Source organism: Netta rufina (assembly GCF_964035555.1).
Source record: "Netta rufina genome assembly, chromosome: 4".
In the NCBI taxonomy this organism is placed as follows: domain Eukaryota; kingdom Metazoa; phylum Chordata; class Aves; order Anseriformes; family Anatidae; genus Netta; species Netta rufina.
Genome location: NC_140127.1, coordinates 16,301,813 through 16,320,264, shown reverse-complemented (window position 1 = coordinate 16,320,264; position 18,452 = coordinate 16,301,813). Strand labels below are relative to the sequence as shown.

At 46.5% G+C, this 18,452-nt stretch overlaps 1 protein-coding gene across 1 annotated transcript in view; it reads right to left on the bottom strand.

Moving 5' to 3' along the window:
• The window catches only part of FRAS1 (Fraser extracellular matrix complex subunit 1), a gene marked incomplete at its 5' end in the record, with an annotated part of 146,622 nt that overhangs the window by 115,209 nt on the left and 12,961 nt on the right, over positions 1-18,452 (bottom strand). The gene's annotated exons all lie outside the window — the stretch shown is intronic.

Below are 18,452 nucleotides of genomic sequence, written 5' to 3'. Positions count from 1 at the left end.
GCTCTCCCATCCCCTCCAGACAAACAAAGAATACAAAACGTCAGAGTCTAGCTCAGTCTTGGCTCCAAAGCAAGCCAACGCAATGATTTTGTACCACCCTTACCTGAATGTTTAATCTCGTTAGCACTCCCACATCTGCAGACACAGTGTGCACCGAGAGCCAAGTGCCCATGAACTACGTGCACAAGTCAAATCGCATCCCCCACCCAGCTCCCTTCCCACCCCCCAGTTTGCACTGCGGTACCAGAGCTGTATAACACAGAGAGGCTCCCCTCTGCTTTTTCTTCCACAGCAGGCAGCCACACGTTATTACAGTTGTGTTCACACGCTGTACCTCCAAAATGAAAAATATGCCATCCAGGATGCCAGGAAAAGCTGGATTTTTGCTCTCATTGCCATGCTGAAGTGGGCACATCCAGCCCCAAGAACCTCCCCAGCCGAAGGGCAGAAGGACTGGGCAGAAGGAGAGCAGCCAGGCGCCCAGGTTCCCTGCTGGGCTGAAGAAAAGGGACTGCCACCTCTGATAATCTCCTCCAGCTGCTTCGCCTGCTAGGAATCATCACCACATGGTCCCCACCACACGCTCCGGGATAAGAAAGGTCACGGAGACTGTCCAAAACTGAGACCTGCCAGCAAGCCCTGCTGTGCATGCAGGAAGCAAACCCTAACTCAGATGCCTGACAAGGTGCTGCTTTGGAAAAAGGGATAATGTCCAAAATTATTGCAAATGCTTGGAGCCAGAATCTCCTAATTTGTATGTTTTTAAACTTTCCCAGAAAGCAAGATCACTCTAAAAGGAGAAGACATTTTAGCAGTGATTTGAAATACTTCTGAGGACAAGGAGAGTGAAGTATTCCACCAAAACATCCAGTTTCTTGAAAGTGATGTTTTTTTTCCCAAAACCTAACTGCTCAAAGGAAAATCATTTTGGACACTGCCACCGCATGACCTGACACTACTGGCAGCCGGTGACACTTAAAAGACCCAAGTGTAAGGCAGATCCAAGCCTGGCAGCTTTGCTGGCCTTAAACCCAAGGACTGCAAGCAGTCGTCTCTCTCAAGGAAGAGTCAGCAACCAGTGTAACACTAGAGGAAAAACTAAAGCTCAACCACTTAGGGCAAAAAAAAAAATAATATTACCTTTTCTCTCCAAAATGTCTCCTGTGGATGTTGAGCCCTGATTTTCAGCTGGACACATGCCCCATCCCAAGAGCTGAGATTCTGATTTGAGCAATGCCCATGTAATGTAAAACAACTTTAATATTTCAGGTGGCTGGGTCTGGCAAGTCCTTCTCAATGTCATTTAAATTTTATAGAGGCATATGAAAAGGGATTTATGCCAGATGGGAGCCCTAGCAGTGGCCCATCACACACAATTCTCATACTATGACCACTGTTCCAGTGTCACTGCAAATTGCACGAAGTAAGTGTCCCTTACATGACAGTTTCACCAAAATGGACAAAATCAGGTAAAATCTTAGAACGTGAACTGATCTTGGACCCCCACAAAGCACTTCCCTCAGAACTAAGCTATCCACAGGTGTTTTGTGCCCCCTGAAAGCATCTTTCTAAAGCCCAAAATACTAGGCAGCCATGACTTACTAGCACCCTGTTCCACATCTTGCTTGCTCTCTCCAGAATCTCCGAACTCTGTCTCCAGAGTTTGCACTCTTCTGCACAGTTTGCACAGTTTCTGGAGCAATCCAGAAATAAAGCCATCACTCCTCATTTTTTAACTAATGGAGTCCAACAAAGCCAGCAGAAAGGCATCCTTTGCTCCACTGGTTGATTTTTTCCTTCTCCCAGCCAAGCAATTATTTCATGTTGGTGTTCATCCAGGCAAGCTCTCCACCCTCAGCTTCCAGCTAATGAATCAAAAACAAAAGCTGCACTTAACCAAACCCACGTTTGACCCTGCATCAAAGCTGTACCTTGACCTGCTTTGATTCTCCCACAGATAAACAAAATTAAACAAGTCCCTGGCCTACAATTAGCTCATTTCATCCTGTCCTCCAGGCAAACTGAACTTCAGTCCTGCTAAGGATGGGGGCACCAGAAATACCCTTGTGCAAACACTTGGCTTGTCTTAATTACTTGATCTTTGTGCATTCAGCATTGTGCAGACACAGCAGCAAGTACAGGCTTCCCATCTTTTTTTTTTTTTTTGGTTTGTTTTTTCCCTTTTTTTTTCTCTACTCTTTCTCTCTTTGTATCTTGTTAAATTCAGGAAAATGAATCCTTCAGTTAAAAGCTGAGTTAAAGCACAATTGCAGGAAAAATGTGCAAAGTGTCTGCCCACGTCTCCAGCAAATGAGGGCACCGTTATCATCCATCCAGTTGTCACCAGGATTTGCATCATACGGTTAGGCCATTATGATTTAATTCTTTCCTATGGTATCTCACAGTCATTTACTCGCAAGAGCTTGCAGTTAAATGGACCACATCAGCCACGGCTGCACAAGGTGCAACACCCTTTATCACACCCCTCAGTACTGAAACAGGCGCCCGTCAACGTATTTGAGGAGGTGCTCAGCAGCTTATGCTGCAGAAAGGCACAGATCAGTTTGACCTGAAGTTGGTCAAACACCCATCAGGCAGCTGTGATCAGTAAGCCTCTGTGCAGCACCATCTCCTACTGACAGAAGCCTACCGAATATTTCTACCCAGCCTCTCCCCTGATGAGCTCCCTGTACTAACTGCAAAGTCCCCAAAATAACCTGGCTCTCCTTCTCCTGACAACTCCCGTGGTTCCGGGTGAGGAGTTATCTCACATGAGGCTGCAGTGGAGGGGCTTGCTCTGCAGCCACTGCTTTATTTCAAGTGGAATGGCAATTCCTGGGACTCCGGGGCTGCTTTCCTCTCCGTTCATGTGCAGCAGATACGGCTTGTGACCTCCCACCGAGAGGAGCTGTAAAAAAGGAAGACACAGCCAACAACAATTTCGCTGTTGCCCAAAGCAGCAAAATGTGTTCCAGTGGCTAACCGCATCCATCAGCCCCCTCCAGTTAGTCAGCCCCATGGAGCACGCATATAACAACCTCCACAGAAGTGCTAGTGTCAACACTGCACCAGAAAAAAAAAAAACAAAAAACTTCAACTGTTTCCTTTTTTTTTTAAACGTTCCCCTAATTAGAGACATTTTGAAGCTTCCCATAAACAAAGGCTTTTAAGAGGAATGCAAATAAAGACAAGGTTTACCAAGAAGACCAGAAAACCTTGACTACTTGAGTCTTCTTAAAGCAAGAAGAAAAGAACCTCCAAAATACCAGAGCGTCCTTTTGAGACTTTTTAGAGACCCTCCTGACGAATGCCATGTTTTACAGTTCTGTGGGGGCAGTGAGGCAGGGAGTATTTTGTCCTGTCCAGGATCTCATTTTCAGGCAGGATTCCTCCCAGCACCTTCCCCACTACCAGCACGTAAAGCTCTGCAAGCCGCCGTCTCCCCTCCTCTGTGTCTGTGAAATGAGGATCGCCATTTACTGCTGTCCTCCCCCTTCCAAACTTCAGCAGGACTTCTCGGATCAAAGCAAAGACAAATACTGGTGCTCATGCTCAGCACCACGTTGTGTTCCCTGTATATCCTCTGCGGTCAAAATAAAAGGCAAGACCTTAAGTGTCACAGCAGGCTTCCCTCTGGCGAGGAGCTGTAAGGTGTTTTTAACTGACAGAGCCACTGAACATCGCTGACTTCAGAGGAAGGATCTTTACAGACCTGTTTCTGGTAGGATTATAGATTTGAAGGTTCCTTGGCACTCGTCCATCTGAAAAGCATCGTGCAATAACATTACCTGGTTCGTCTAGGAGACTTCAGTACCATGCAGCACCTGCCTGTGCGTGGTACCAACAGCTACTCTGTAGAAGGATCTGTCCTTAAAAAAAAGAATAGCTGGAGAAAAATACGAAGTGGAAACACCAGCTGCAGGTGCAGAGACATCCAAGTCACAGCTGGTCACTACGTGTAACCTCTGCTACCATCTACTTCTTGCTACAGAACCACGCAAATTCCTTTTCTGCACAAAAGAGCCAAACATGAGGAAGGGGGCACCCCTTCTCCAGCCGAAATCCACCCCCGCACATTCCAGCTCCCATCTCACTTGCAACAGCTTTGTCTCATCTCACACTGTCAATTCAGGAGGATGGCTTCCAAAATGGAAGCTGATCTGGGTATTTGGGTTTGGAGCCTGCATACGAGGAGATCTGCACTTCTCCACTGAGAATCCCTAGAAACTCCAGGGAGAAAGAAACAGTTCCCAGCAGCACACCACGACACGACTGGATGCAGCTCTACAAAGACTCGAGAAACGGAAAGCAAAATAAGATATTTAACAGACACTTCGGGAAGAAAGAAATTTGAAAATACAGATACTCTAATGTAAAAAGCGCCTCTCAAGAAGCAAAGCAGCACGTGTAAGGTCTGCTAACAAAACAAGCCAGGAAACAAAGACTAACGACAAGAAAAGTGGAGTTTATTGCTACCAACTAAGATGATCTTTCAAGTGATGGCTTTGCCAAAGAAAAAGGCATACAGCAGTACCCAAATACACAAAACGGCTGCCCAGTGAGCAGAATGAATCCAACTCTCCTTGCAGGTTACTCCTACAGATGGTGGCCATGAAATATAGAGGCTTTCTGAAAACACCTCAGGACAGATATACAGACGTAGATGGACAGACAGATATCAATATATCCGTATCTGAGATGCTCTCCTGCTTTCTGCCCAGTCAAAACTGCAAAGGAGGCACAGGAACCTTAAAACAAACCTGACGAACAAAAATGTTGGTGAGTCCGATCTGCCCTTCAGGCACACAACATGAAAGTTTCCTTGATGATAAGGAGAACTTTAGATGTTGCGCTTCACAATCAGGCACATCCATTCTTTCAGCTAGGTTTCCTTTCAGTGCTCAGAGGGTTAGCTGTTGCAGGGAAATGTGGCAAGTCATGACTGAAAAAATAAGGCAAGCTATCCTGGATGCCTCAGTGCAAGCAGCTGTGCGTGGCAGCCTGCCCTTTTGGGTATGTTTGCCTGGATGAGAGAGCTGTACCTGTGCTCCCATTCACATTCTCAGTAAGAGCACGCTGCAGTCTGACCCAGAGCACAGTTTATGTCTCAGCTTGCCACTGAAGAGATGCCAATATCCGAAAGCTGACCCTCCGCCCTTCATTTCCTTCTGTCATCTGTTATTGCAGCAGACATTTTACACGTAAAGCACCTCCACGAAGAGCCAGCAACGCGCTGAACTTATCAGACACAAAGGCTCTGCACAAAGAGGAGTCTCCAAAAACATTCCTTGCTGCTCCTTCACCTAATCAAAGAACCAGATCTCCACACACACCAAATGGGCTGCTCGTATTGCACAGGACGCAGCTACTTCACACTTGGAGGGAAAAGGCCACATAGAGCAACTGGAAAAACCTAAGCGAGGTCTCTGCAAGAATCTTCTTTTACCCCAAATTCTCCTGAGATGAAGAAGCACTTGATAGGAGAATAAAAAGTTCTGCAATTCTTGTGAATAATTAACTTCAGTACAAGAAAATGTTCTTCTTGGAGACTGCTTTCCCGAGCAAGCACAATTCGCAGCGACGGAGATGAAGTAACAGGAAGGAGAAGGTGTTAAACAGGTGATGATAAACCAAAGATTTCTCCAGGAACGTTCCTTTCCAGTGCATCTGCAAAAAAAGTAAGTACTGGGACCTCGCATGCAAAACAAATACCTTGGCGAATGGGAAGACACCAGCGCTACTGCACGAGGCACCAGATCCAAGACTTGCAGCCCAAGGCAGCCCAGCCCTGGTCAGAACAAGCCCTTGATCTTGCAGCCCTACACGTGCCTGAACTTCATGAACAGGGCATATCAATAGGAACAGCGAAACGAGCTTGATCTTCGCAGGATGTAGCATGGGTTAATGTAATGTAGTTCTGCAAAAGCGTGCAGTAGACATAATTGTGCCTTTGCATACCATTAAAAAACTAGTTAATATAAAAATCTGCTTTTGGCACATGTTCAAGATTCCTAACAGTATGTGTAACACCGCACATTTTTAGTTTGTAATCGAGAGGTGGCTTACAAACACAGAGAAAAAGGCTAAGTGCAGAGCCACTTGCTGGCCCAGGTAGGAAACAAGGTGCCCTGAATATCAGGTAAGCCTGACACAGCTCAGCTGTCCTGATTTCATTTTGACAGATGTGAAACCGACTCAGGTTTGCGAATCCCCTCTGAGGACCTTGTGCAATTTAAAGAAATCTAACCAATGTTTTTGTTCTGAAAATATTTCTACAACTCACGGGACAGCTGGATTGACAGGGTTGGATTCTCTTCTACGGGCACAGCACAGAAGAAACACAGAAATTATGGCAGGTCTTGCACACGAGGGCTAATTCTGAGCTAGAGCTGCTGCTGAAAATCTATGGCTTGCTTTTGCAATGGAGCATGGGGGGGAGAGGCAAGGGAAGCAGTCTGGGGAAACCATGACACCTTGGTTACACATTCAGGATTATTCCTCTCAAAGGAGTTTGGGCTTTTTGACCAGCCCTGGAATTTTATACTCTTACTCCCCAGGTGCCGTGTATTTTTGGCCAGCCCTTACCTCTGGCACACTCAAGTGTTTCCAGGCACCAAAGCAAACGGCTGTTTTCTCCAGCAGCCACAGACACGGGCACAAATTCCACAAATCCCACAATAAATCACGCCACAGGGCTGAGACACGGGCCCACATTCAGAAAACTGAGATAAAACGCGCTTAGCTGACAGCAGGCGGGATGCAGGGAGAACATCTCCAGGCGGGCTGAACAACCCCGGACAGGGCTGGCACTCCTGAACTGTGAGAACAGTGTCCTTGTTTCCCTCATCTCTGCACCTTTTAGAAGTTCAGCTTTCTGTATCTGTTTCCTAAAGCTCCTAAAACAGAACCTGAAACTGCACCTAACTGGAAATCTGGAAAGCAATTCATTTGCCCATGTGCATGTAAAATGCTATGGCTTTTCCCCATAATGGCTTTAAGCACGTTTTAATTGCCTTCAGCTTTGCAATCCCATCTCTGGGATCTGCACCAGAGAACAGCTGGGTTTCAAAATCCCCCAACTTGTAAATAACGCGTGCCTCCCCCTGTGGGAGGTCAAGCTTCTTTATCTTTCTCCTACCAATTCACGCCCATAGCTTGACCCAGAAGATCTCCCTGTCCAGGAACCCTTCTGCCTTTCCCAGACCTACCCTGCCTGCTCACAGCGAGATGCAGCGCGGACTGCAGGCTGCAACAGGAAAGAATTAGCAAGGCCATTTTTAAATGGCAACAAAACAAAGTCCTGTTTGGGGACGCTTCTTTCCTGGGCAATCATGTTTCATGCTACTCCAATACAAAGGGCGATTTATTTGCTGAGACTTCATCAAACAACGCCACCGGCCCTGTAGGGAACAGAAAAACGTGCTCCTTTGAAAAAAAAAAAAAAAAAGAAATGGAATAAAGACCTTTCCCTCACTGCAGCCTCTGCAGAAACAGCTTAGAATTTTAAAGCAACACATTCAGAAAGCACAGCCAGAGTTTAAAAGTATTACTGTATTTACTGGAGCAGGAGTCTTGCTGTGAAAACACACGTCTTCCTGCAATTTGTGATTTTAGGTCCATTTAAAATTATTTTCCTCCCATAAAACAGCTTCTGCCCTTGATGCTTATTGAAGTCAAGTGCTAGCTGGTGTTTATATGGAAGAGAAAATATTTCAAGGCACTATTATCTCCTGCACTTGCAAACGAGGATTTTATTGTTTCTTAACCTCAGCAATGTACCATTTTATTTCAGCTTCGGAAGAAGTAATGATTACAAAGGGACAATCTCCGCCAGGCGAGAGCCTCGTTTAAGAGCAATCTGTCCTCCAGTTGTGCCTGGGGACCGCAGGCTAACACTGCAGAAGGCCCCTGTGCCGTGTGCCATAAAAACAAACAGAAGGTTTTGTAACCCCGCCAGCAGCCCACAAGACAGGAGGAAGGTAAAATCCCTCATTCCTTTGGGAAAAGAGCCCCCAGACTTTATCATTTCACGTGTGCGTGCAGAGAAACGACACGGCCATAAAAAGTCAGAGAGGAAAAGGCGAAGGAGATGTGCGTGAGGGCTGCAGAGCAGAGCAGATGTTGGAGGAGACGGGCTGGCAGCTCTGTCCCAGACCATAGCTCAGCAGCGCAGCACGGCTAAAACAGGGTGAGTGCCACCTTCGTACCGTGGTGGCAAACTGAGCGCAGACCACAGGGCTACCTGATTTTATAGGAAGGGCAAACGCCTTAACTTCCCATCTGCAAAAAGGCTCTGCCTGTCTGCAAGGGGAAATTCCTGCCCAACTGTGAGCACCTGTCCCAAAGCAGGCTCTGCAGGCGGTGTGTCACAGCAACGGCCACGGGATAAAAAAGCTAAAATCCTGGAAAGAAACAAACATCTTCACTTTGGCTAGAGCTCAAGACCAAAGCTGTTTGCAATTCGGCTGGGTTTGGACTTGCACTGCATTATTTTTTTTGGTACTCAACATGATTGGCAGCTTGCCTGCCTCACAGCCATGTCTCTGGCTGCCGAAAACCAGGCTAAGAGAGATGCCATTGATACGCCGCTCATCAGCTTTGCAGAACCGTGGAGTTTAATCACACGCAGGGAACAAAACACACACGGGCTTCCTGGGCTGCACCTGAGGAGAGGAGAACAAGGGAGGGAAGGAACAGGCACCGTGCAGTTGCTCCAACACCCAGGGTGCTGTACAAGCACAGCGCTGTTTCCTGCTGAAGGGATCAAGTGTAGCGGAACACTTTTAGAGCAGGACAGAAGATTTCCCCTCCGTGGAAGAGTTTCCAGAGGAAAAAGGAATTTTGCAGCATTTAACAACAGATTATTAAAATGCCAACACTTCCCCTTAAAACATGTGCTTGGCCTGCTGAGCACAGACACGGTACCAGGCTGATGGGGCCCAAAGGCCAAAATCTCTCTCCAGCTGCATCTAATCCGTGGGGAACCAGAACTGACTCCCATCAAGCACTTACACAGGCCTGTGCAGGGGCAGCCTTCTAGTCCTGGCTACATTAAAGGAAATTTTAAGGACAAAATTGCATTAATAAAAAAAAAAAAAAAAAAGATTTAACACCAATATGAAGGAATTTCATTGCCCCAAATTTACCTTTATTAAATGGTGCATCTTTTTTACTTGCTTCCAACATGGAAATAAACATTACGTGAGATCAGTTTCTCTTTCAAGCCCTCCCAAATTACAATTATGGTTTTAAAATCAGTGTTTTCCAAAACAGGTGTTTAAAGCCCACAGTCATGCAGCAAAATATTCAGTGCTGTTCTCCAAAAATATTGTATTCAGTTGGGCCTCCAGAAGCCAAGGGGAGCCACCACACAGTTAAAAAAGCAGCGAGAAGAATCAATACACGATCAGGGTTCCTAAATCTACCGCCTGGCTTCTGCCTCCTGATTTTGAAAGAGCTACACAAGTCATGATTTAAAGAGATGTCCACAGGCAAGGATTTGGGAGAGGAGGGAGAGAAGGCAGGGCAATTTGGGGGGAACATTTGGGAAAAAAATACCCCCTTTGGGTATTAGATATACTATAGCTCCTTAAGGACAAGCCATTATTAAGGACATTAAGGACAAGCACGTAATTCTTCAGAAGAGGCGAAGGGGCACAGCTCTGAGCATATATACTCAGAGAAGTCCAATACAGCGTCACTTTCTGACTTCAAAATAGGCAAAACACACCAAGACACAGCAGACTACAAGGAGAAGCAGCACTCTGAAATACAAGCTTGGCTTTTCCTCCTCGGTCAATCCTCCCTGCCTGGGAAGGGAAAGCCCAGTTAATTTCATCGGCCTTTTAATCGGCCCCTTACCACTGCAATGGGCAGCTTGCTCGGGGAGAGCTCAGGAGTTACAGCTGAACTAACCCAACGGGGGCCTCCATCGGGAACTCAAAGCCTCCTAAAACCCCTGCATTGTCATCAAACCCAGCAGCCAAGGGAAGTCGGCCTCCTGCGCTTTTTCCTCTCAGACTTCAACCAGCAAGAAAGAATTGACCAAACACATTTGGTTGCAGCATATCAGGAAGGATTTAGCACATCAGATACCACAGGACTTGCTGACTAACAGGAACTCAGCAGGCACTAGCAGAGTTTTCTTAACTCTTGCCGCATAAGAAGTTTAAAAGCTTGTGGTTTGAAACTCACCGCTGTAGGGTAAAAGGCAGAAGAAATTGCATCAGTGGATTTAGACACTGGAGAGATTTTTAAACGTCCCACAGAGTATTTTTGTTTTCTTCCCTCACCGTCCTATCCCATTTCTCAGAGATTCTAGCACCGCTACCGAGTTTGCTTAATGAGGTTTACACAACATTACAGGTACCTGATTTAGCTGTCACAGCTACCATCTGTAATTAATCCTCCCAGGAGCTAGATCGCTGCACAGCTTGTTCCTGCAAGATGCGTTTCTGATGCGGTGCAAGCTTACAACTCCCTAACTCTGCTCTCGCACCAGTTTTCTGCCATCGTAACTTCTCTGCATTCATTTGGCCACTCGCACCAGCCAGCGCAGAGCGAGACCCCCAGGAACAGGCTGTGCAGGAGCTGGATGTTAACAGTAACAGGACGAGGAGGGAGCCCTTTCCCTTCTTCCTTTCTCCTCCCTTTTCAGAGTGAGAACTAAAGGAGCACACAAGTGATTCGACCATCCACGTTTGGAGGCTATTTCTGCACAACATTCTGCACACAGCAAGTGTGATCAAGGCAGATCCTTTAAAGCTGAAACAGGTGCAGCTTACACACAAGAATTACCATAGTAAAAAGGCAAAGAGGTTATGGCACGTCAGCCTCCCCTTCACTGCTACATGAGAAAGCAGGGAGACCGATACTACACCTTCTCCACGACACCATCTCCGCTCCTGTACTTCCACAGACCTCGCCCCAAGATGGAGCTTGCCTTGTTTTAAGGCAAGGAGACCTGTGCTCATTGCCTTCACGGAATAAATGAATTCCTGATTCTGGTCCAAAAGCTGCAATTTAAGCATAGCGTATCTTTAAGGGAAAAAAGCCAACTATGATTTAAAGATTTCTAGCGATACAGAGTAATTCATAGCACACCTCAGGGAATTGTTCCAATCATTCCCTCCCTTCACAGTTAAAAGTCTACTTCATTTCTAAACCAAATTTATCTGGCTTTCAGCGTCTGGCTCCTCCAGTTCCTCATGGGTGGAAGAGTTTTATTTCTTAGAATTCCTGTTCCCTCTGTAGTCTTTCCACCCAGTGCCCAAATTACCGCTCAGCCTGCCCTTTGAGAAAGGAAAGGGCACCTTCTTGTCTGAGCATAGCAATCCTGCCGTGCCTCCCCACATCCCCATCAGGCAGTGCCCTCGTCCAAGTTACCAGCAAAACACCCAGCACACTTCAACTCCGTCAACAAGACCTGTAAATGAAGGCATCCCTGAAGCGTGTTACCTTCCCTTACTGGGGAAGAAATAAAGGAAAACAGATGGAGCAGTTTGTTCTTTGAGAAAAGTGAAGACTGACCAGATAGGAAATGGGCCAAACCCCAAATGCCTGAAGACCCCCTCAAGGTTTGTCCTCTCTATCCAATTTATCTCTGCCTGAAGCCAATTCTTCCGCAACAGAAACAAAAATGTGCAACTGGTCCTGGCTGCTGCTGCAAGGTAAGAAGAAATGAATGCTTCTGTGGTAGATTGTGCAGATAACCTGTTCTATGTGCCCGAAGGAGTCACGTGCAAATGCATCAATAAACACATGCAAAGTTCCTGCTTTCCAAGACAAACCCCACTCTGCATTTCCAGTTTGCAAGCTTGGTTCAGACAGTGAGTGGTGAGTGAGGAGCAACCCTTATGCTTCTGAACCTCTCTGTCATTCATTTGCTGCAATGAATTGGATTTCCTCTGCTTGGGGCTATCAAATGATCCCGTCCTGGACACGTGCTTGTTGTGAATGGCACACGGAGGCTTGGAGGCAAGCTGCTTTCAGCTATGTGGTCATTTCCAAACAGCTGAGCAGGTCTCGACAGCCACCCCAAAAGGAGCAGCTACTGCCCTCTGGAACCACTACGGGATGCCAAAACAGCAGCAAGCATGCGGGTAAGGGGCTTTGCCAGATCACACGGGGACAGGTGCATAAAAAAGCTTAAATGGGGAAAAAAAGAAGAAAAAACAACACGTTGTTTTGTGTCCCAGTCTAAAGGAACTAAGAAATGTCTAGAAAGACTTCCGTTCTGATAAAACTATCAAGGTGAGAAGGACAAAAATAAGCACCTCTGCTCACAACGAGCCCCTCAGCAACTTCTACAAATAATTCTTACAGGTTACAAACCAAGTCTGGGGGCCCAAACTGGCTCGGGGTCCCCAGCCTACGCGACCTGCACCAGCAGCCAGTGGCAGTTCACATGAGCACTGCAGAGATGAGCTAATGCTGAGAGAAAGAAAGGCAGTCCAGCTGGGAGAGGGGCAGGAACTTGTCCTGAGTTACTGGGGGGGGCAGTGACAGAGCCACAGCGCTGGCAGAAGCATTTGCTGCTCTCTACAGCACCTGCAGGCACAGCCCCAGTAAAAGCTGCCAATATGTTTACCAGAGCTGGTCAAAATACTGAACCAAAAGCTTTCCAATTAAAACCATTTTGAACACAAACAAAAAAATCTTTACACACAGCCTCTTTCATGTCAAAAAATCTGTGGGATTTTTTTTAAATGTTATTCCACAGAACTATCCGAAGTGTGAGTTTACCAACAAGCACATCTCAGACTTGGTATGCACAAACTAAGCTCGGCAAAAGCTCCGGTCAACAACAGATCTCTAGGAAACCCAAAGGCACAGAAATCCAATCACCCACCTTTTTGATCAGCTTCCAAGTTGCGCTTTTAAAGGGTACACACACCCCGCTCAGGAACCTGGCACCGGACGCACATACCTGCTTTTAACACATCAAAGGGTCGGGGTACTTGCCCCGACACAAGCCAGCTGCTCTGGATATCCCTGGGCGCTGGCTTTTGTCCACAGCAGAGCCGACCCACCCTCGTGGGAGCAGGGAGGACAAGAAACCTTTCAGCCCTTTGGATATCTGCAGAATGGGATTCGGGACCTGAGTGACAGGCACACCTTCGGCATCAGCAAGGCGCAGCAGAACAGCTTTACTGTCAAAATACTCCCCAGAAGCAGAAAATAAGAGCTGGATTAAAAACAAAGCAACAACAAAAAGAACATGCAGCAAAACTTGGCTTGGCCCCCCTAAAGGTTTCAACCTGCCTTGGTGGAAATACACTCTGAATTGAGTGGGATCTGGCATATAAATTACTTCAATTAATAGCCTTGGTTCAAAACAACAAATCAGGTAAATGCTTAAAAGAAATCCCCATCAGGAAAGATATCAAATATTTGCTTAATTTAAAAAACATTAAACAAAAACCTGTTCTTGCAATCTCTGAACTTCCTAACAGCACCAAAATCATAGCAGAGCTCTCAGAAACTTTTCAAAAAATGATGAGCTGCGGGTCCACAGATCACTCAGCAACGTGCAGCACACCATAAACCCTCGCTGGCTGTCCCCTGCTCGACAGCTCCTCTCTGTCAGTACTTTTCCCTGCCAATTACTTCCTTTCACCCCTCTTCCTGACCTGAAATAAACCTGAACATCATAAACTTGGACGTGGTGAAGTCCCTCACCTTAACCAATTTTTAGTATCCCACAACTACTATATTTTATTTTATTTTTAAGCTATCTGTCTTTCTGCCTACACACCAAAATCTCCCCCAGCAGCACATCCCATGAGGGATCTTGTGCTTTATCCTCCCGGCCCACTTTCACACGTTTGCACAATTCACACCCTTGGCTTAAAAATACCGCCGTGTTCTCTGCCGAATAAACCTCTGGGACATTTTTCTCAGTTTCCCCTGAGCAGGAAGGTCACAAGCGAGCAGTTCGGTCATCCAAGTACTCGCCACCCTGGCTGTTCATTTCCATCCTACCTGCAGAAACAGAGCCGGGACTCTGCAGAGGAACTCCTCCCACCTTCCCAGAGGAATTCAGAGCAAGCACTGCTACCGTGCTCTCTTGTTGGCCCAGCTTCTCTTAAACTCTGGCCTCCATCATCTAAGGCCCACAGCTAACGATGGAGAGGCTTTTTGCTGCCCTAAATCAGATAGAATTGGAAAGAGGCTCCTGTAAGTGCAGTTATTTAAATGTATTGTGCGAAAACACAGTGATGTCCACAGGAACTTTCATTTATTCACATACACACTCCTATTAAGAGGCCAGTGAGAAAGAGAGAGGGAGATGGAAAGGGTCCCAGGAACCTCCCTATGAACAAAACCTTGCCTGTGATCAATTTTTACATTCTCCTATGTGCTAAAGATAGCGAGAGGTTCCAGCACAACAGTTGTGCTGCACTGCTTTCATTTCAAGGTCAGAGTATGGACACTGTAGGCAATAAACTAGCAACTGGAACACAAGGAGGCCAAAAGTTGGTCAGAAAATCCTCTGGAAGTCTACATAAAAGGATGATTAAGAGTAAGGGGTGGGGAGAGGGAAATGCAGTTTTCGTTGGATTCCTAAAACAGCATCTCCCAATTCCTTCAGACACAAGGGGGTTGTCACTTCCTAGTGACCAAACCAGCTGTGCCAAGGAAAGAAACACACGGGGGCCAAGATGAGGAAAGAATATGGGCCAGAGAAGCCCAAATCTCTTACCAGTAAAGTTAGAAGGCAACCCCATGCTTACTAAACACGAACTGATAAACTGGTTCCCATTTCGCAGCCTTACTTCAAGTGCTAAATAAACTCGGTGGCTTGAAGGCTGACTGCCAGCGTTAGGGTCAAATGCTCAGCTGGTGAAACGTCCGGCTCCACGGACATCAAAGCAGCTGAAGCCAGTTACAGTAGCAGAGCACCCAGCCCTGTAGAGCAGAACAGTAGGGGAATTTGGGCTCACCAAAATAGAAATACTGATCGCGTTTCTGTAAGGCAATTCTGGCCTCACCTCTGGATTCCCTGCAGCACTGCAAAGTGGCAAGTCTGTAGTCACCACCTCCATCACACCGGCACCACCTTCCAGGGACTGAAAGATTAAGAAGGAGGTCAACTCTCCGGGCAGATAGGTCCTGGCTTTCCGACCAGCAATCCTCACACAACCCCCCCGCTCTGCCACACCACTCAGACGTTGCTGTCAGCACAGTTGCAGCGAGCTCAGAGAGCTTTCCGAACACAGATGCCAACAAATCCCAGCTGTGCCACTTCCACATTGTTTTGCAGTCAAGGGTCAGGGTAAGCCCTAACAAACACAGCCCAATTTCACACCGGGAGAGTCAGGATCAGAAAGCATCCCCCGCACACAACACTACAATGCCCTGAGGAGGAAAAAGAGCAATGGCCCACAAAGCTGAAGGGGAGAACCAAGCAAAGAACCACCCAGCCGTGCTGAACCCAGCCCACTTGTGGATTTACAAGAGGTTATAAGCAGAGCTGCCTGGAACTAGGTGTAAGCCGAACCGTGGCTCTGTTTTTCCAGCTCTCATAGCTGACTGCTGCTGTCTCCATCACAGAAAAGCACAGCAGTGACACTTATGGCACTCTAATTATATTAAATATCTAAAGCCTTTAAAATATTGGTGTATCATCTAAAGGGGGAAAGGCTCAATTACCGAGAGTATTTTTTCTATTTCATCTAACCGAGAATAACTGCTAAGAGGTTGTTGTACAAGATGTGATGGATTTAGCCAGATGCTCTCATCATTTCTACTGCAGAGCTTGAAAAAAATAGCTTCTATAAATATACTAAAAAGCCAATGAATTACAGAGGCATGAAATGACTTCAGCGAGGTTAAAAAATTGTTGGCATCATCCAGAAAGCACTGAAAATATTATGTTTAGAGACCTCGGCGTAGCTCTTCGAGACAGCACTGCTGATTTTAACAAGGAGGTTACTTATCGAAGCTGCACTATGAGCAACGCTCATCTCCTCGGCCTGAACGTGTGCATTTCTCAGCTTCTTCTAGAGGCTAAAGAAGGCATCTGGGTAAACAGGTCGCTGAGTGAAGGAAACGACCTCGAAGATCGGATCAGCCCCTTGCTGGTACCTGCAGAACATATCACAGCAGTGGCATGGCTCTAAGACGAAACACCTCTCGTAGCACAGAGGCTGGGTCCAGTTTCCAAATCAGAGCTGCCTGCACCCTGCGTATCCATAACAGAGCCACGAGCTCAAAAGCACCAAGTGTTACTCCATGCTGTCACTGGACAAGCCAGAGGATGCTAATCCTAGCAGAAAAAGCTGTTTAACTGCACAGCCCCCTCCTAGGATGCCAAATAGCCGGGATGATACCTTTTCCTAGGGATTTCAAGAGGCTTGTCTCTGATCTCTGATATTTCCTGCCCGAAGCTAGGAGAGGTGATACTCGTAGATCTTGACAGCTTAGATCTTGCCCTCAAAAAGAAAAGTATCTACGATAAGTCCAGCACACTGCTCTCCAACACCTGAGATCCTGAGGTCTCATGGTTCTTCTACAGTCAGCAAATCCTTCTGAAACTCACAGCAAAGGATCCCATGGTCTTGTGGGGTCAGGCTGTTGCTGTAATGACAAAGCGGGCTGGACAGGACAAATAGAAACCCTATGCTGCAATACCAAAGGACAGACCCGGGGCTGTCAAGCTGTCTGTTCAGCCATGTCTTCAAAAAGAAAAGGTCGATCAGTGCTGTGTTAAGTTGTACCTGATAAATCAAAATATTAACAGACCAGACAGACAGGAAAAAAGGAGCATTACAGAGGTGAATGCTGTTAAACTCAGTTCTACTTCTACCACGCCAATGTGTCACAGCTATCCCAGGCCACCATGGGTATGCCCTTAGTTTACCTGGTCAGTCACATGCTGTGCGCACGGGATCGCTTACTGGATTACAGTCAAACATTGGAAAACCTGCTAGGAAGTAGAATTACACTTCGTTTTTTATATACATATAGTAAAACAATACGTTGCAGTCATGCCCAAACCTCTGCAGTGGCAAGCTCTACTACTGCCTGATAACGGGGCTGATAGCTGCATTCATTGGGGCTACAACCACAGGGTCTTGACAGGAAACCTCCATCCATGTGATGTTACGCAGCGTGCTGCCACCTTCAACTTGCCCAGAGTATGCAGGAGCATGATGAGAGCTCTCTGCTTAGCCAGATACAGTGCAGACCGGTGCCAGGACACAGCAATCAAGTACAGAACATGCCTTTGATGAAACACTGCACAAAGAGACAAAGGTCTGCAGCTCTCCAGGACCACCCTTGCCTTCTCCCTCTCACTCAATTTCCTAACAGCAAAGCCAAGATGTCCCTGATAACGTTCACATTCTCAGAAGCCTGCAATGTAAGATCCCCCACTACCTCAGTCTGACACCACCAAGCTTTCCTGATGCCAACACAGCCCACGTGTGACGACAGACAAGTCACCTGCACTAAAGACACAAGCAAAGTGCTCGTGGGCAGAGGGAGCACATCCCAGGCCTGAAGGTTTCAGTCCCTCTTGCTCTGTAACACTGCATTTCGGTATTTCTCTGGACTGTAAGCAAGCTTTGTTGGTAGTAAGCACATAAAGAAATTTCACTTCATCTGCCTAGGCAATGTAAACTGAAAGTCTGGGACAAATTCTGTTCAATTTGTATTTGATTCTAACTCAATTATCTCATATTATCTCATAGGATGTCTCCAGATGTCTCTGAAAATAACGTGTTCGTCTTTGTTTTGTCCTAAGGATTTCATTACATTGTAAACAGATTCTCATTAGATTTCCTGTTTCATTCTAGGGAATCTGTGTAGTAAACAAAGTATTGAAAAGAGACTTAAGAATTACTCCTTGGTCACTCAAAGGAAGCACATAATTCACTTTTGTTTTGGAAAGTTTCCCACAGGAGGAGACTGGGGCACCGTCAGCTTCACTGAGGAGCTCAGGCAGAAAGGACTGAGCACAATTTCCAAGTGCATCTCAGTTAAGGTCCAACCCAGGTTTTCAAAATGGAGCATTTCTCAAATTCTGGTCCTTTAAATCACTTTAAAACACCCGGTAGAATAAAAATGTAGCAACTGATGTCTACTCTGTAATATGGAGAACTGTAAATTAACTCCTTAAATATTAAAGAAAATCAGGTCTTTACATATAGAGAAGAATCCATAAAACTGCTAGCAATGCGGAAAAGAGACTGCTAACAAGTTTGCTCATGTTTTCACTTGAAGCCGCTCTACCAGACCCAGTGCATGCCAGGATTTACTGCATCCACCAGCTCAGAACCGGCCATTAGCGCGTCAGTGGTGACAGCTCTGTCTAAATCAGGGCAGGCCTGAAGTTCCTAACGAAACAACTGACCCTGTACTTCCTCCGATATCCAGGAACCACAAAGACACAACCTACACCGTATGTGGTAGGTTACAACTTTGGTCTGGTGCTGGCTAAGCACCCA